The 16,760-nt window shown below is 39.8% G+C and overlaps 1 protein-coding gene across 1 annotated transcript in view; it reads right to left on the bottom strand.

Annotated features, from left to right (window-relative positions):
• Window positions 1-16,760, bottom strand: part of HYDIN (HYDIN axonemal central pair apparatus protein) — a 433,808-nt gene that overhangs the window by 399,806 nt on the left and 17,242 nt on the right. Inside the window, exon 2 of the mRNA XM_067720656.1 lies at window positions 11,446-11,601. The gene's annotated coding sequence lies outside the window, so the exon portion shown is untranslated. The remainder of the gene's footprint in view (window positions 1-11,445; window positions 11,602-16,760) is intronic.

The raw sequence follows: 16,760 nt of genomic DNA, 5'->3' as shown, positions 1-16,760 counted from the left end.
GTCATTTCCAAGAAGAGCAAAACAGTCCTCACTCAGAGGCTCTAGACCACCCAGAATCTCATCCATCTGACCTCACTTCCCTCTAGACCCTTCCTGATGAATGGTTTTGACAACTTCCTCATTATTACTGCCTCTGGTCCAAGCCAGAATTGAATCTTTTTTTTTTTTTTTACATCTTTATTGGAGTATAATTGCTTTACGTTGGGGTGTTAGTTTCTGCTTTATAACAAAGTGAATCAGTTATACATATACATATGTTCCCATATCTCTTCCCTCTTGAGTCTCCCTCCCTCCCACCCTCCCTATCTCACCCCTCCAGGCGGTCACAAAGCACCGAGCTGATCTCCCTGTGCTATGCGGCTGCTTCCGGTGTGGAGAAAAGGGAACACTCTTGCACTGCTGGTGGGAATGTGAATTGGTACAGCCACTATGGAGAACAGAATTGAATCTTTAATGCCTTCCATTAGGAAAGATGCATCACTTGATTTTTAAGATGCACACTCAATTCCCCCTCGCATAGCCAGTATCCTTTACGCATTTGTTAATGCATAAAGCCACATACCTCTGAGGAAAATTCCATGATGTCCCTAAAACAAGAAGACAGTTAAGCTCTATCCTCAGTTTAGTCCTTACTGGTAAGCTCCAGGAGAGAAGAAAAAAAATGGCATTGTATAATTGGGGGTAGAGTTGCATCTTACAAGATCTTAGCAAAGAGGAAAAAAGGAAGGCAGCTTTATAATCCCAAATCAGGTCAAAACTTTTTGCCCATGTTTGTATAAAATATTCTTCATTATGTAATGTAATGGACACGATTTTATTCTCTAAGTAGTTGGGTAAAGACTTCCTCTTAGATGAGACCCACATTTCTTGAAAAAATTTCTTGGTGTACCCTATGGAATAAAATGTGGGACCCCTGCCACCAAGGACCTTGAGAGGCAGAAATACTCTGGATAAGACAAGAGAACAAATTTGCTGCTTTGTTGAAGGCAACAGAAAGAAAGAGACGGATGCTAAAATGCCAAAGACATGGTTAAAGGCCACTCCGTGTAATATTTGACCCTTTAAGTCTTCAGGAAAGGTGCTTACTTCTTTAAATGCATAGTGCCAAGTGCATCTTTTGTGGAAATCCACGAAGCAACTGAGATTTGGATGCAGGTCCTCCCGGGGTAGAATTGAGAAAGTCTGAATAGAGGAGTCACAACAAGGAGGCAGAAAAAATTAAGCAAGGGCTCTGGACTCAGTCAAGCTCAGAGTAACCAACCTGTTGTGATTTGTGTAGGATTTTTCCAACGTTAGCATTGGAAAGCTCGCATTCCAGGAACCCCCTCTGTCCCAAGCAAACTCTAATCAGGCTGGAAAATTGAGGATTTGAATTAAGTTTACCAAAATTTCCTAAGGTCAGGGAGGTCCCAGTTGACAACTAAATTCTAACTAAAATAGCACATATACTGCTCAGCTTTTGTTTTCTAAGTATGACTTCTTCTTATACAAAAACGTATACACAGAAACACAAATACCGAAAGTGTACACTAAAATTAAAATCAAATCTCCTGACAAGCTAAATCCCCCTTCTGATCAGTAATTTAAGTTTTTCACCATGGTTTACTTAAGAGTTTGCATTCCTTTGTGCATGGAGAAAGATCCACAGCTTTGCCTCAGCTCCTGCTTAAACCCCCCAAATCAGCTGCCTTTCCACTGGAAGACCTTCATTCTGATCCTGTACTTTTGCGAGGGAGAGAATAAGCAGCAGAGCAAGAGGTTCCTTTCTGGGACTCCTCTCATCCCCATTTTTCTTCCCCCAACATGTATGCATGAAATGTGGAAGAACTAACCTAGGAAGGACTTGTTTGTTTTTAAAAATCTGGGCCCAGTGATCTCCTGAGCTAAGATTAATTATGTTTTCAATAAGTTTAACGCAGATTTTCAACTTTTTTAGTCTTAGAAACCAGGAGAAATAATTTATTAAGAACATGATCTCATGTCTAAACATTCACTCAGTCCATGGACTCCTAAACTAGAGTACAAATCCCAAGAGTCAAATCAGAACTACACTTCAGGCTAATGGGATTAGAATAAAGCAGTATAATCTAGGTGTGTTTTAAAGCAAGGCATGCCTGGATTTTAATTACAAACCTGGTAGGAACTGGCAGTCTGGCCTTGGTTCTATTCTCTGAGAATGAGGGGTATGAGAGAATGAAAGGAATCAAGAATTTGGGCCTGAACGTTTGTAGCAAACCGGATGAACCCAGAGGTTACCATATTAAATGAAGTTAGGTCAGACAGAGAAAGACAAATATCATATGATATCACTTATATGTGGGATCTAAAATATGATATAAATGAACTTATTTACAAAACAGAAACAAACTCACAGACATAAAAAACAAATTTATGGTTGCCAAAGGGGAAAGCGGGGGGAGAGATAAATTAGGAGTTTAGGATTAAAGGATACAAACTACTATATATTAAACAGATAAGTAACAAGGTCCTACTGTATAGCATAGGGAACTATATTCAGTATCTTGTAATAAACTATAATGGAAAAGAATATGAAATAGAATATATATAATTGAATCACTTTGCTGTGCTCCAGAAACTAACACAACATTGTAAATTAACTATACTTCAATTAAAAAAAAAAAGAATTTGGGCCTGAAGAACTAAAAGGATGAGGTAGTAGCCAATTGAGATGGCTATAGGTAGAGCAAGTTTAGGAGGAAAGATCAAGAGTTCCATATAGGATATGTTAAGGAGAGAGTTCTAGATTGGAAATATAAAGTTTAGGACTCGCTGACATACAGTGAGGTATTTAAAAGCTGTGACCAAATAACATCACCAAGGAAGTGATGGCAGAGAGAGAAAAGTCTGTATGTCCACGGGTACGCCTCAGGGGTTAGCTGACCAATATTCCCTCCACGCTCCCTCTCCCCTGCACCTATGCTCAGTCAATCCACCACAGCAGAAGGTTTGGCGCTCCTCCATGAGAAGCCAGCAGTGCTGTAGGACAAAGAATTTCAGGCTTGGAGATAAAAGATGGACTCGGGCTCGGATCTGCCACCCAAGTGTACTGTCTTAGGCAAATCACTTAATTTTGATGAGCCTCTGTTTCTTCACCTGTAAATTGGAGATAACATTATCTCCCTATAGAATATCTGTGAGTGTTAAATAAGTTGAATAAAAATACTTCGTAAGATGCTTTACACGCTACAAATTAATATCATTTATCTCATAACCTCTGATAACTGAAGGAAGAAAATGCTGTGCTTCTGTTAGTGATTACATATAAAGTTTAGGATGGTATCTACCCATGTTTAAAATGCATAACCCTTTTGTTTTTGTTTTTGCTTTTGTTTTGGTACGCGGGCCTCTCACTGTTGTGGCCTCTCCTGCTGCGGAGCACAGGCTCAGGACGCGCAGGCTCAGCGGCCATGGCTCACGGGCCCAGCCGTTCCGCAGCATGTGGGATCTTCCCGGACCGGGGCACGAACCCGTGTCCCCTGCATCGGCAGGCGGACTCTCAACCACTGCACCACCAGGGAAGCCCCACATAACCCTTTTAAAGATATCTTTTATCTTTATCAACATTCAAAATGCACATACCCTTTGATGCAGCAATTCCAACTATCCTAGAGAATATAGCTGCACAAGCGTAAAGATAAATGTGTTAGGCACTAGTAATAATAATAAGATATTAGAAATTATATCAGTAATGGGTTGGGTAAATAAATCATGGTACATTCATACAGTGGAATACTAGTTGTTAAATGTAATGAGAAAATGTATGTGTACTGACATGAGAAGATGCCCATGCTATTTATGTAAAATAACAGCAAGCAAGTTGCAGACAATATGTACAGCATAATCCAACTTGTTTTACATGTCTATGTATTCATATTACACATTTTGATACACACATAGCAAAAGAGACTAGAAGGACATGGGCCGCACTGTTGAGAGCAGTCACAGGGTCACTGAGTGTGGCTGAGGAGTTCATGGCCCTCTGAGGAATGTGAATGGCAGACATTGGAAAGAATTACTTTCACTTTCTCCTTTTGATACTTTGGAATTCTTTGAAGTTTTATAACAAAGGAAAGCTATCTTAAAGACATACCACAGGGCTTCCCTGGTGGCGCAGTGGTTGAGAGTCCACCTGCCGATGCAGGGGACGCGGGTTCGTGCCCCGGTCGGGGAAGATCCCACATGCCGCAGAGCAGCTGGGCCCGTGAGCCATGGCCGCTGAGCCTGCGCGTCCGGAGCCTGTGCTCCGCAGCGGGAGAGGCCACAACAATGAGAGGCCCGCATACCGCAAAAAAAAAAAAAAAAAAAAAAGACATACCACAAACCAATCCCTGTACTTTGAGGTCCTTAAGAGGGTGGGTGCATATTTCCAAGTCCAGAAGAATGTCTCTGTTGGGTTCCTGGTTATATTTCAACTCGGCAAGCCACAGCTTTCCTTCCCACCAAGGCATGGGGTAACATAGTGGAAGCAGTCCATTGAGGGGAAAACATAGGCCCCAAAGTAGGGCTACTTTGGGAAGGAAAAAGAAAATACAAATATATTCTGAAAACAGATGGTGTCTGGAAGAGAACGTGTGTTTGGCAACAAGAAGGGAAAATCACAGGGGGAGGAGAGAAAAGCAGTAAAAGAGAAACAGCCAAAGGAGGTGGTAATTAAGTGTGAAGCTGAAGATTTCCAAGGGATTTTTCAGCTTTGGCAAAAGTCAGGCCTCTGGACAATTCTGCTGAAGTGTGTAGACACTGCTTTACATTTCTTTTATTTATTAAAAGTATTCCAAGAGAGCAGTAGCTCTGAACCATGATATCCTGAAACTAGTTTGTCACCAATGTTTCAAGTATTAAAATTTTCAAATAACGTACTTTTAGTCACAGTTAAAGAGGCCCCAAAGTTAGCCCTCTCACTCAGTGGCATCCTAATATGCTTCCTGGGGTGGGAGACAAAGGGTGGAGTCACTGCTAATGTTGAGGGAGTTGTGTATAACCCACAGGCTACCTGTCTCACCATCTCCTAACACTGTCCCTATTCTTCTCTGGGCTCTGGAAGTCCCCACGGGTCACTGGTGGGACAGGCAGGACAACCATACGTTGGGAGATTTGTGACAATCAAGAGTCATGCCACATCCCACCTCATTTATAGTATGAACTAAGGCACAAGCATCTGAAATGTCCAATAACAAAGAGATTAATTGATGAATTATTTTGCACTAAATTGCTTGCTATTGCAGCTGCTCAGAATGTCAAAGAGCACCTAGGAACTATGACCGTTCCAGCAGGGAACAGCTGTGGGGGCCAGAGGCCAGCTCCCCTATCAGTGAGGGAAGGAAGTCCTTATGTCTGTATTGACCCCTCCTGTCATACCAGTGACGGTTCACAGACAGGATTACAAAGGATAGGTTTTGCACTTGGTCCTAAATAATCTTTTAATGTCACAAAAAGCTGAGCCACAGACAAGAATACATTATGAGGTCTCAAATTATCAGTTCTACCTTTGGGATAAGATGTATTCCATGCATCAAACTGAAGGTCAAGAGATGAGTCTTTTCCTCCAGACATGGTCAAAACCTTTCTGGGTCTTATAAAATGGGGCTTGGAATACAAGTTCACTCTAGCAGGGAGCTTTTGGATTGCATGAACTCTAGACGTTGGATGTCGAGGGCTGAGATTCCATACCAATCTCAAGTTTAACCTCAAATTATATATATACATATATGTGTGTATATGTATGTATGTATGTACATATAGTATATGCCTATGTATGTTGCCCAGGGGCTCAGTTTTGGACAAATTAGGTTTGAGATGTCTATTAAACATCCAAACAGAGATGTCAAGTAGGTGATTGAATATATGGTCCTAGAGTTAAGGAGAATGGTCTAGGCTGGAGACATATATTTGGGCATTGTGGAAGGCAGAACAATGTCCTCCCAAGGATGTCCATGACCTCGTCTTCAGAACCTGTGAATATATTACCTTACATGGCAAAAAACTTTGCAGATGTGATTAAGGGTATGGACCTTGAGGTGGGGAGATTATCCTGGATTATATGAGTGAGCCCAATCTCATCAGATGGGATCTTAAAATCAGAGAATTCTTCTCAGCTGTGGTGAGAGAGAGAGACGATGAAGGAAGAAAGTTCAGGGAGATATGACGTTGCTAAGGAATAAGACAAGCTAAGGAACGTAGGAGGCCTCTAGAAGCTGGAAAAGATGAAGAAACGAATTCTCCCTAGAGATTCCAGAAAGGAATACAGCCCTGCTGACAGGCTATTGTAGCCCAGTGAGACTGTGTCAAACTTCTAACCTAAAAAGCTGTAAAATAATAAATCAGTGTTGTTTTAAGCCACTAAGTTTGTGGTAATTTGTTACAGCAGCAAGGGAAAACTAATGCCAGCACCATAAATATATAGATGGTATTTAAATCCATACAAATGGGATAAATAGAGACAGAAAAGATAAGAGGTCTTGGGACTGAGCTTTGGTAAATTTGAATATTAAGTCAGGGAAATGAGAAAGACCCAACCGGGATGACAGAAAAGGAGTGGACATGAGGTAGAACAAGAAAGTGGTATTCTAGAAGCCAAAGGAAGAGTCTGCATCATCTGCTGCTGAAGGGTGAGGTAAAATGAGGGCAGAATTAGCAAACAAGACAGACAGAATAGGGAGAGCACACGTGCTCAGGCCAGTTGATACACAGAAGGAAAAGAGTGAACCCTGGTCCTCAGCACTCAAGCCACAACGATGGGAGAGACACAACAATGGTACCCACTCAGAATGCAGACGTTTTCACATACAGGGACTGTAGTCACCAGCAAACATGGCCCAGCTACAATCCTGGGACATTTCCCAACAGATCAGCACTCTTTCCCCATGGGGGACAGTAGGTGTGAAAGTCAGTAGCAAGAGGAGGAGAAAGGAGCAAGAAGACTTTCAACTTTCCTTTACAGACCTACACTACGGTCTCTCCTTTTACCATATGATGTAGTCTGAGCCGTCCAAGGCCCTAACTTGTTAAACAGCATATACCCTAAGTCCAAGAAAGTTAACATAATATCTCAAGAGCAGGAAATAGTTTTTTCTTAGGAAAAAACATGAGATCATCAAAATAAAAATACACAACCTTCCAAGACCTGACATTCCACGTCAGTCATAGCTTCAGACCTTTTATGTTTTGCCTTTCTTCACCTCAAAACTCATGTTAGGTAATCATCTACAAACGAACGACTGAAATCATGCATGGAGGACCTTGTAGCCTGAGACGAATATAGCCCATGTAACACTGCCTCACACTGACTTATAATGATTTGTTTACGTGTTTATCTTCTCCACTAGACTTACAAGTCCTCAAAGAGGTGAGACTGTGCCCTTTCGTCACTGAATAGTAAAAACAATAATCCATTAACTTCCCATTCCTTGAACTAGTAATATGTGTCAGACACAATGCTAATTATTTTCAGGCATTTGATCTTCACACAAGCCTATAAGATGGGTATTACTTACTCCATTTCTCAGATAAGAAGCTTGAGATTCAGAGAGGTGAAGAAACTTACTTCATAGTCAAACTAAGAGAGTAGCAGAGCTGTCCAATGCCAAATTCTTGCTGAATAATGCTGCCTCCAAAGACGTTCACATCCTAATTCCTGGAACCCCTTATGTGGAAAATACTACTTTGCAGATGTGATTAAATTAAGGGTTTTAAGGTGAGGAGATTATGCTGGACTATCCTGGGCTCAATGTTATCACAAGAATCCTTATAAGAGGGAGCAGGAGATATGTTGAATAGTAGGAGATGCGACAGCAGAAGCAGGAGTTGAAGTGATTTGAGGTAGGAGCCATGAACCAAGGAATGCAGGCAGCCTCTAGAAGCTGGAAAAGGCAAGGAAACAGACTTCCCCCTAGAGCCTCCAGAAGGACACAGACCTGCCAATACCTTGATTTTAGATTTCTGAACTTCAGAGCAGGAAGATAATAAATTGTGTGGTTTAAATCACTAAGTTTGTGGTAATTTGTTACAGTAGCAGTAGGCAACTGATACAGTGCTCTTTGCCTCTGTCCTTGTTTGTCCTTACATCCCCATGACCTAAGGGAGTCAATGGATGTTTGCTAGGCGAACACGAAGGAGGAAGAGATTTTCCTCTAAGGCTTCTCCCACCTGGCCCAACCTGAACTCCTGACCAGGAGAATATAGCCTTCCTCAAAGAGAGGCAGGCAGAAGCAGCCAAAGTATATCTGGGGTGATATTATGTGTTTTCCTAATTGCTAAGTCGAATGGATATGCTAGTTGAAGCGTGAATCTCATTCTATGCCAGTCAGTGTGCCCTTGGAAGACATGACAAAATGCAACCTTAATTTACAGCTGTGAGCCACAGGGCTGAAGGAAGGTAGAAGGATGAGGGGGAATTGGATATTTTTATGTTCTACTTCCTATAATAGTACATTAAACATCGCAATGATTCAGCTGAAATTATAAGCAGCATTAGTAAAAAGACGAACAGAAATCATACTTTATAATCTGATTTCATTATAAAAATTATTTCATAGCAAATTAGAGCAATGAATACACTTGTACATACAGCAAATGCATATAATTCTACCTTCCTCTTTCTCTGAGACCATTATGGTCCATTCTTTAAACAAGGAAGATGATATCTTCTCTATTAGTATCAATAAGGAGACAGTTTTTCAAATTAATAAATTCAATACACCCCATAGCTTAGCTCCTTAAGAAACAAAGAGCTGGAAGACTGAACACAGTTTAGATTTCACAAGTGGCTCATCGTGCCATGAAGGATTTTTTCCCCTTTCTGTATCCCAGTTTCTCGAGCCAGGTTAAAATCCTACACTTAGTAAAAACTTCAAAACAGCTTTTGATCTTTTAAGAACAAGTATTAACATAAGCAGAACTAAGCCAAAGCAAAAACTAAAAGCAATTGTTTAGAACTGAATCTCAAATTCACATACACTTGTATTCCATAATCTATTTGTAGTCGACATAGAAAGTGAAATAAATTATTGGGTAGATCTAAGGTAAAATCAGTCACTGCCCTCGGTCTAGACCTTCTGATTGGATTGGCAATTCCCATGGTGTTCCCAGCTTGCATGGTTTTGCAGCCAAGGTTCCCAGGGGTCTTCAGTGGCTTTGGAATCTGAATAAATCACACATACTAGGGGTCTATTAAGACCATCAGAAACTCAATTTATTTGTGATCTGAGACAAGATTTTATTACTTCTCAGATTAATAATTAAAAATGTTTTGCTTTTCTACATCAGGGGTATTAGTTTGATAGATGAGACAGGGAGATTATTAGATCTTCAGTGCCTTCCAAAGATGTAAATTAAACCACAGCATCTCCTTATAGCCACCTCCCCTGTATGAGCTGGAGATTCATTATTAACTTGTCACTCTTGCATGCTCATCAAAACAAACAGCACCATGATTAATCACACCTGTTTATTTAAGGGTACCTGTCATACCAACTTTTTGTGGACAGGATATTACAATCTCCTGATTTCTTGGCAGAACTATAGCTAAGGACTTTTAGAGGGGAGGAGAGAATCACTGTCCTCTCCTAATCATTCCCATAAATACATTTGAAAGAAAGGTGGCCTATATGCAACTGCATAATGTTCTTTTTATTTTCAATGAAGCTGCACTTCATTTGATTTCCCCTGCCTATTCACAGACATCACGCTGGCTAATTCTGTTCATCTGGACATCTTTCGAACACTTGAAGAGGTCCAGCACTAAATGCACATAAAACTCTAAAATTCTCTTTTCAGTTCTGTCACTCACAAGTCAATTGAACAAATACAATATTTAGTAGGTCCCTTCCATGTGGCAAGCAGCAAATGTGAATTTATTCATTCATTTCTTCATCCAATATTTATTTAATGTCTTTCATGTGCCAGTAATGGTACTAGGTATACCATTCACTGTTCAAAACAGTGAACAGTCCTTGGTCCCTCAGAGTTTATAACCTTGCTACCCACTTCCCAAGGCATTTGTCTCTCCAAATTACGAAAACAGGAGAGAATGGAGGGACAGTGAGAACCTGGATAAAGGGAAGAATAGCAGAGCGTATCCTTAAGGTAAGGTTGCACGAAATAGACACTGAATTGAACCAGGATTAATAAGACATCTGCAAGGTTCATTCCCTCCTCCTGGTCCAGTGTGGGTCTGCAGGACTGAACTACATTGAAACCATGGCATTTCACTTCTTTTTCTTCTCCCTGTACCTGTCATATCACAGATTATCTGGTTTGCTAAATAATCACTGAAGCACAGGAAGTTTTCAAATGAAATTTTAGGCAGGGCTGCCTGACCTCTGATCTGCCACAAGAAAAGTTCACCTTTACCACTTTAAATTTTAGGATAATTACCTTTTTTTTTTAAAGAAATAGATTCCTGATTATATTCTTATCTCTCTTTTTAAAAGTTTTTATTATGGAAACTGACAAAAAATACAATAAAGATGAGATAATAAAATAACTACCTATCACCTAGCTTCAGTAATTATCAATATTTTGTCATTCTCGTTTTTATCTATCACATTTCTCTCACCCTTCACCTTTATTTTTGTTTTTGAGCATTTTAAAATAAATTCCCACTATCATACCATTTCACCTCCAAATACATCAGAATTTATCTATAACAAATAAGATTTTTAAAAAACATAACTATAATATCATTGTAATACTTAACCAAATAACAATAATTTTTTAATATCTTCTCATACCTAAGCCCATGTTCAAATGACTCTGATTGTTGAAAAAAAATTGTTTTGGATTGAAACAAGATCCAAACAAAGTCTACACATTGGATTTGGTTGATGTCTTTCATTTACACCTTTTCTCCTCATGTCCTTTTGAATATTACCAAAATGACCTTCAATATTTGATTTTTATCCAAAATAAATCCATCCAAACTTAACATATGTTCCTAGTGAAACCTCATTATGTAATATTTTCAAGGACAGGCTGATCATACAATTTATCTTCCAAATGAAGAAACTCTTGAATGTAAGGGGGATGCTATTAATAATTAGACTGGTGTAAATCAGGACAAAGAGTCATCCTACCAGTAGAGATATTAGGGGGTAAAAAGAAGGATCGGGTTTTGGGTTTTGGGTTTTGGGTTTCTGCTTGGCTATTGAGAGCTGGAAAAGACCTTATAATAGAAAAAAAAAGTTGAACTAGTTAGTTAATGACTTTTCCTGGATCCATCACAGAGCTGAAGTTGAAGAAATGCCAACTAGCCCCAAATATGAGAGACAAATGCCTACAGGGAGACATGAAATGCAAGCACTTGTTTACTTGGGGCACTTGAACACTGGTAAGAAGAATTCACCTAGAATTGTTAAGAAATTGGCGAAGGCTAGTGACAGAGTATGGAGCTCTAAAGGCTGCAGATAAAGGGGACTTCACACCACTCACCGGCCTCTCTCTCTGCAGACTCCAATGGATACTCACAAAAAATGATGGCAAGAGTCCTGAGAAAGCACTCCTCATGGTACAGGCTTAGGGGAGTGGAAGAGCAGCTGCTTCAGGAAAGGCATGGAGCCCTGCCCAGATCCTTCTTCTCTATCTCCCCTATTAAAAAAAAAAAATTACCAGTAATGTGGTGTGCAAAAAAAGCAAGAGAAAGAACCCACAATGCCAAGAGACAAAACAATCAACAGAACCAGACTCATACATGACACAGAAATTGGTGCTATCAGACAGGGAATTTAAAATAACTATGAAAAATATGTCAAAGGCTCCAGTGGAAAAATTAGACAACACTCATTGTCAAATGAGGAATTTCAGCAGAGAGAGAGAAACTATAAGGAAAAAAAAGAGAGGCTAGAAAAAAAAAAACACAGTAATAGAGATCAAGACTGTTATTGAGAAGCTCATTAGTAGACTTAACAAAGCTAAGGGAAGAATCAGTGAACTTGCTAAACATACAAACTGAACAACAAGGAAAAAAATATTTAAAAATAAAAACAGAATACAGCATCCAGGAACTGTAAGACAACAACAAATGATCTAATAGATGTTCAATTAGAATTCCAGAAGGAAAAAAAGAGACTGCGATAAAATAAATAGTTGAAGGGATAATGGCTAAGAATTTCCAAAATTAATGGCATATATCAAACCACAGATCTAAACCACCAACCAAGATAAATACCCAAGCAAGATGGAGACATATCAAATTCAACCTCTGAAAACACAGAACAAAGAGAAAATCTTGAAGGCAAAGGGGAAAAAAAGACGCATTACTAAAGAGAAATAATGTAACAATTGTAACAGCCATCTTGTTAGAAACCATGCACCTAAAAGACAATAGTGTGACATTTTTAAAGGACTGGACAAGGGTGACATCATCAAGATGGTGGAGTAGGAGACCCACACACACACACACAATGAATAACAATTAGACACCTATCCATGAATGAAATTAGCTCTGGGAGAGCTCAGGAGTCCACTTAAGAAGCTTCAGCAACACAATGGAGACAAAAAACTGAAAATAACCACAAAAAAAAGGTAGGAAGAATAGTTTCATTTTGTCTGTATCATCCCACCCCCCAGGCTGGCACTGCTCAGTGCTAAGAGGAAACTCCTCAGCCTGAAGTTTCCCTCATCAGTGAAAGGAAAGTGGGGTGAGCAACCAGCTTCCCCAGCCTTTCAGAGCACTGCACAAAGAACCCAATTCACTTTCACCCTGCCCAGAGACCAGCAAGGCTGAGATACCTAGAGATGGCTAGGAACAGAGAAGGGCAGGAGCTACCAGTATCAGTCCTGAAGCATGAGCAAATGTGGTTCCCAGTAGCCGGCTCTGCAGAGGACCACAGAAGTCTTCACTGCTGAGGACCACAATGGCCCTTGCGGACACTGTAGACCGCCTTTCCAGCTTTTATCACTGAAGATCTCATTGCAGATCCCAGCAGACTGCTCGCAGAGTACCCTAACAGCTTTTGCTGCTGAGGAAACCAACAGCAAGCATACTCACTGCAGGCCCCTGAAGATTTTGCTGCTGAGATTTTCACCTCACAGGTTTTCATGTTCAAAGACACCATCTGCACAAGTCCCTCCCACCAAAGCCCAGGATCCACACTGGCTACTAGTAAGTCTCTGCAGCCTAGGTCCCCAAAACGGATCCCCATTGCTGTGCATGCACCCATTGCTGTGCATACACCCATGGCCAGTTACTGCAGCCACAAGAGTACACAGAGACAGCCAAGGCCCCCTCAGCAACTTGTGGACCCAGAGATGGCCCTGATTCCTGTCACTGGCCTGTACTGCTACATGGGCCTGACGCAAGCCCCTGCAAGTGTGTGCCTGCAAGCTGCCTGCCCCAGCTCCTATCACTAGCCTCCACTGCCTTGCACTCACCTAAGGCTTGCCCCTTTAGTCAAACGAGTACATACCAACAGCCAGGGTCTCCACAGCTGTTCGTGCAGCCACAGCAGTTGGTCCTGGCCCCTGCTGCTGGCTCTGGCCTTTGCCACTGCACGGGTGTCTGCAGCCAGCCCCTGCCACCATGCAGGTACCTGCAGCTGCCCCCACAACCAAGTATGTGTATACCCTGACTCCAACCACCACTACCACATGCCCTGGTCCCTAGCCACTAGACCTAGAGGCACCACTGAGGACCAGGAGCCCTTGCAGCCACTGTAGACCCCTGTAGCTCTTTCCAAGGATCATGCAATTGTCAATGTCGTGGAACCCAGCCGCCTGAGCTAACAAGACACCATGTACTCCTGGACCCAGAACCACAACACACCCTCACACTTGGTGCCCCACACCACTAGACTTAGAATCACAAAATGCTCCAGCATGCCACCACCCAAAGGTGAAGGTCTTTCCTTACCAAAGTCAGTCCATAAAGTTTGGAAGAGGTGACTGATCCCTCAAATGTGCAAATGCGTACACAAGGCTACAGGGATTATGGAGAATCAGGGAAACATGACACCACCAAAGAAACACAGTAAACTTCCAGTAATTGACCCCAAAGAAATAGAGATCCACAGATTACCCAAAAAAGAATTCAAAATAATTGTTCTAAAGATGGTCAGACTGCTACAAGAGACTATGGATACACATCTTAATGAAATTGGGAAAATAATATAAGAGCAAGATGAGAATTTCAACACAGAGATAGAAAATATAAATAAAAAGCAAACAGAAACTTTGGAGGTGAAGAATTCAACAACTGCACTGAAGAATTCAATAAAGAACTTCAACAGCAGACTCGATCAAGTGGAAGAAAAAAATAATCAGTGAGCTTGAAGACAGATTATTTTAAATGATCCAGTCAGAAGGGTAGAAAGAAAAAATAATGAAAGGGAATGAAGAAACCCTAAGGGACTTAAGGGGCACCAAAATCACCATCATCATCATTATCTATGCATTATGGAAGTCCCAGATTGAAAAGAGAGGGAGATAGGGGCAAAAAGCTTATTTAAAGAAATAATGAATAAAAATTTCCCATATCTGGGGAGAGATTTAGACATCAAGATCATGAAGCTCAGAGGTCCCCAAACAAATTCAACCCAAAGAGATCTTCTCCAAAACACATTATAACAAAACTGCAAAAAATAAAAATAAAAAAAGAGCAAATCTTGTACGTAGCAAGAGAAGGAAGCTTGGCACTTACAAGAGAACTCCCACAAGACTATCACTGAATATCTCAGCAGAAAACTTGCAGTCCAAGAGAGAATGTGATGTGATTATATATTCAAACTTCCAAAAGAAAAAAAAAAAACAAATCTGCCAACCAAGAAACCTTTACCAGACTAAGCTGTCCCTCAGAAAAGAATGAAAGATATTTACATGCTCAACAAAAGAGCACCTAAATATATAAAGCAAATATTAACAGACATAAAGGGAGAAATAGATAGCAATACAAGAATAATAGGGGACTCTAATACTCCATTTTCATTAATGGATAGATCATTCAGACAGAAAATCAAAAGGAAACACTGACCTTTAATAACACGTTATACTAGAAGGACTTGTCAAATGTATCTGAACATTCCATGCAAAAACAACAGAATACACATTCTTCTCGAGTGCACATGGAACATTCTCCAGGATAGATTATATGTTAGCCACAAAACAAGTATTAATAAATTTAAGAAGACAGAAATCATATTAAGCAACTTCTCCAACCACAATGGTATGCAACTAGAAATCAATTATAAGAAGAAAACTAGAAAATTCACAAATATGGAGAGATTAAACAACATGCTACTGAACAACCAGTGAGTTAAAAAAGAAATTAAACGAGGAATCAAAATATACCTTAAGGCAAATAAAAATGGAAATGCAACATACAAAAACATGGGATGCCACAAAAGCAGTTCTAAGAGGGAAGTTCATAGTAATAAATGCCTACCTCAAGAAATAAGAAAATCTCAAAAAAATAATCTAACTTTATACCTCAAGCATCTAGAAAAAGAGGAAGAAATGAAGCCCAAAGTTAGTAGAAGGAAGGGAATAACAAAGATCAGAGTGGAAATAAATGAAATAGAGACTAAAAACACAATAGAAAAGATTAATGAAATCAAGAGCTGGTTTTTGAAAAGATAAAATTGATAAACCTTTAGCTAGACTCATCAAGATAAAAAAAGAGAGGACTCAAATAAATAAAATCAGAAATAAAAGAGGAGACGTTATAATTGATATCACAGAAATACAAAGGATTATAAGAGACTACTATAAACAATTGTACACCAACAAATTTAACAATGTAGAAGAAATAGGTAAATTCCTAAAAACACTACCAAGACCGAATCACAAAAATAGAAAATCTGAACAGACAGATTACTAGTGAGGAGATTGAATGAGTAATCAAAAACATTCTAATAAACAAAAGTCCAGGAGCAAATGGCTTCACTAGTGATTTTTACCAAACATTTAAAGAAGAAATAATACCAGTCCTCAAACTCTTCCAAAACAACAGAACAGAAACACTTCCAAACTCATTTTATGAGGCCAACATTACCCTGATACCAAACCAGACAAGGATGCCACAAGAAAAGAAAATTATAGGCCAATATCCCTGATAATCATAGATGCAAAAACCTCAATAAACCAAATTCAGTAATACATTAAAAGTGATCATACACCATGATCAAGTAGGATTTATTCCAGGGATGCAAAGATGGTTCAACATCTGCAAATCAATCAATGCGATACACCACACTCACAAAATGGATAAAAAATCATATGATCATCTCAATAGATGATCACAAAACCACAGGGACATATCACCTCCCACCTATCAGAATGGCTGTTATCAAAAAGACAACAAAAAACAAGTGTTGGAAAGGATGTGGAGATAAGGGAACCCTTGTGCACTGTTGGTGAGATTGTAAATTGGTGCAGCCACTATGGAAAACACTATGGAGTTTCCTCAAAAAATTAAAAATAGAACTGCCATATGATCCAGCAATTTCCCTTCAGGGTATATACCCGAAGAAAACAGAAACACTATTTCAAAAAGATATATGTATTCACTCCAGTGTTCATTGCAGCATTATTTAGAATAGCCAAGATATGGAAGCAAGCTAAGTGTCCATCAACAGATGAATGGATAAAGAATATGTGGTATATATATACAATGGAATATTACTAAGCCATAAAAAAACCTTGCCATTTGAGACAACACGGATGGATCTAGAGGGTATTAAATAAGCTAAGTAAAGTAAGTAAGTCAGAGAAAAACAAATACCTCATGATCTCAGTTCTATGTGAAATCTAAA

This window comes from Pseudorca crassidens, chromosome 20 (assembly GCF_039906515.1).
Source record: "Pseudorca crassidens isolate mPseCra1 chromosome 20, mPseCra1.hap1, whole genome shotgun sequence".
Taxonomy (NCBI): Eukaryota; Metazoa; Chordata; class Mammalia; order Artiodactyla; family Delphinidae; genus Pseudorca; species Pseudorca crassidens.
Note: the sequence above shows the minus strand (reverse complement) of the source record. Positions and strands in the feature narration are given on the sequence as shown.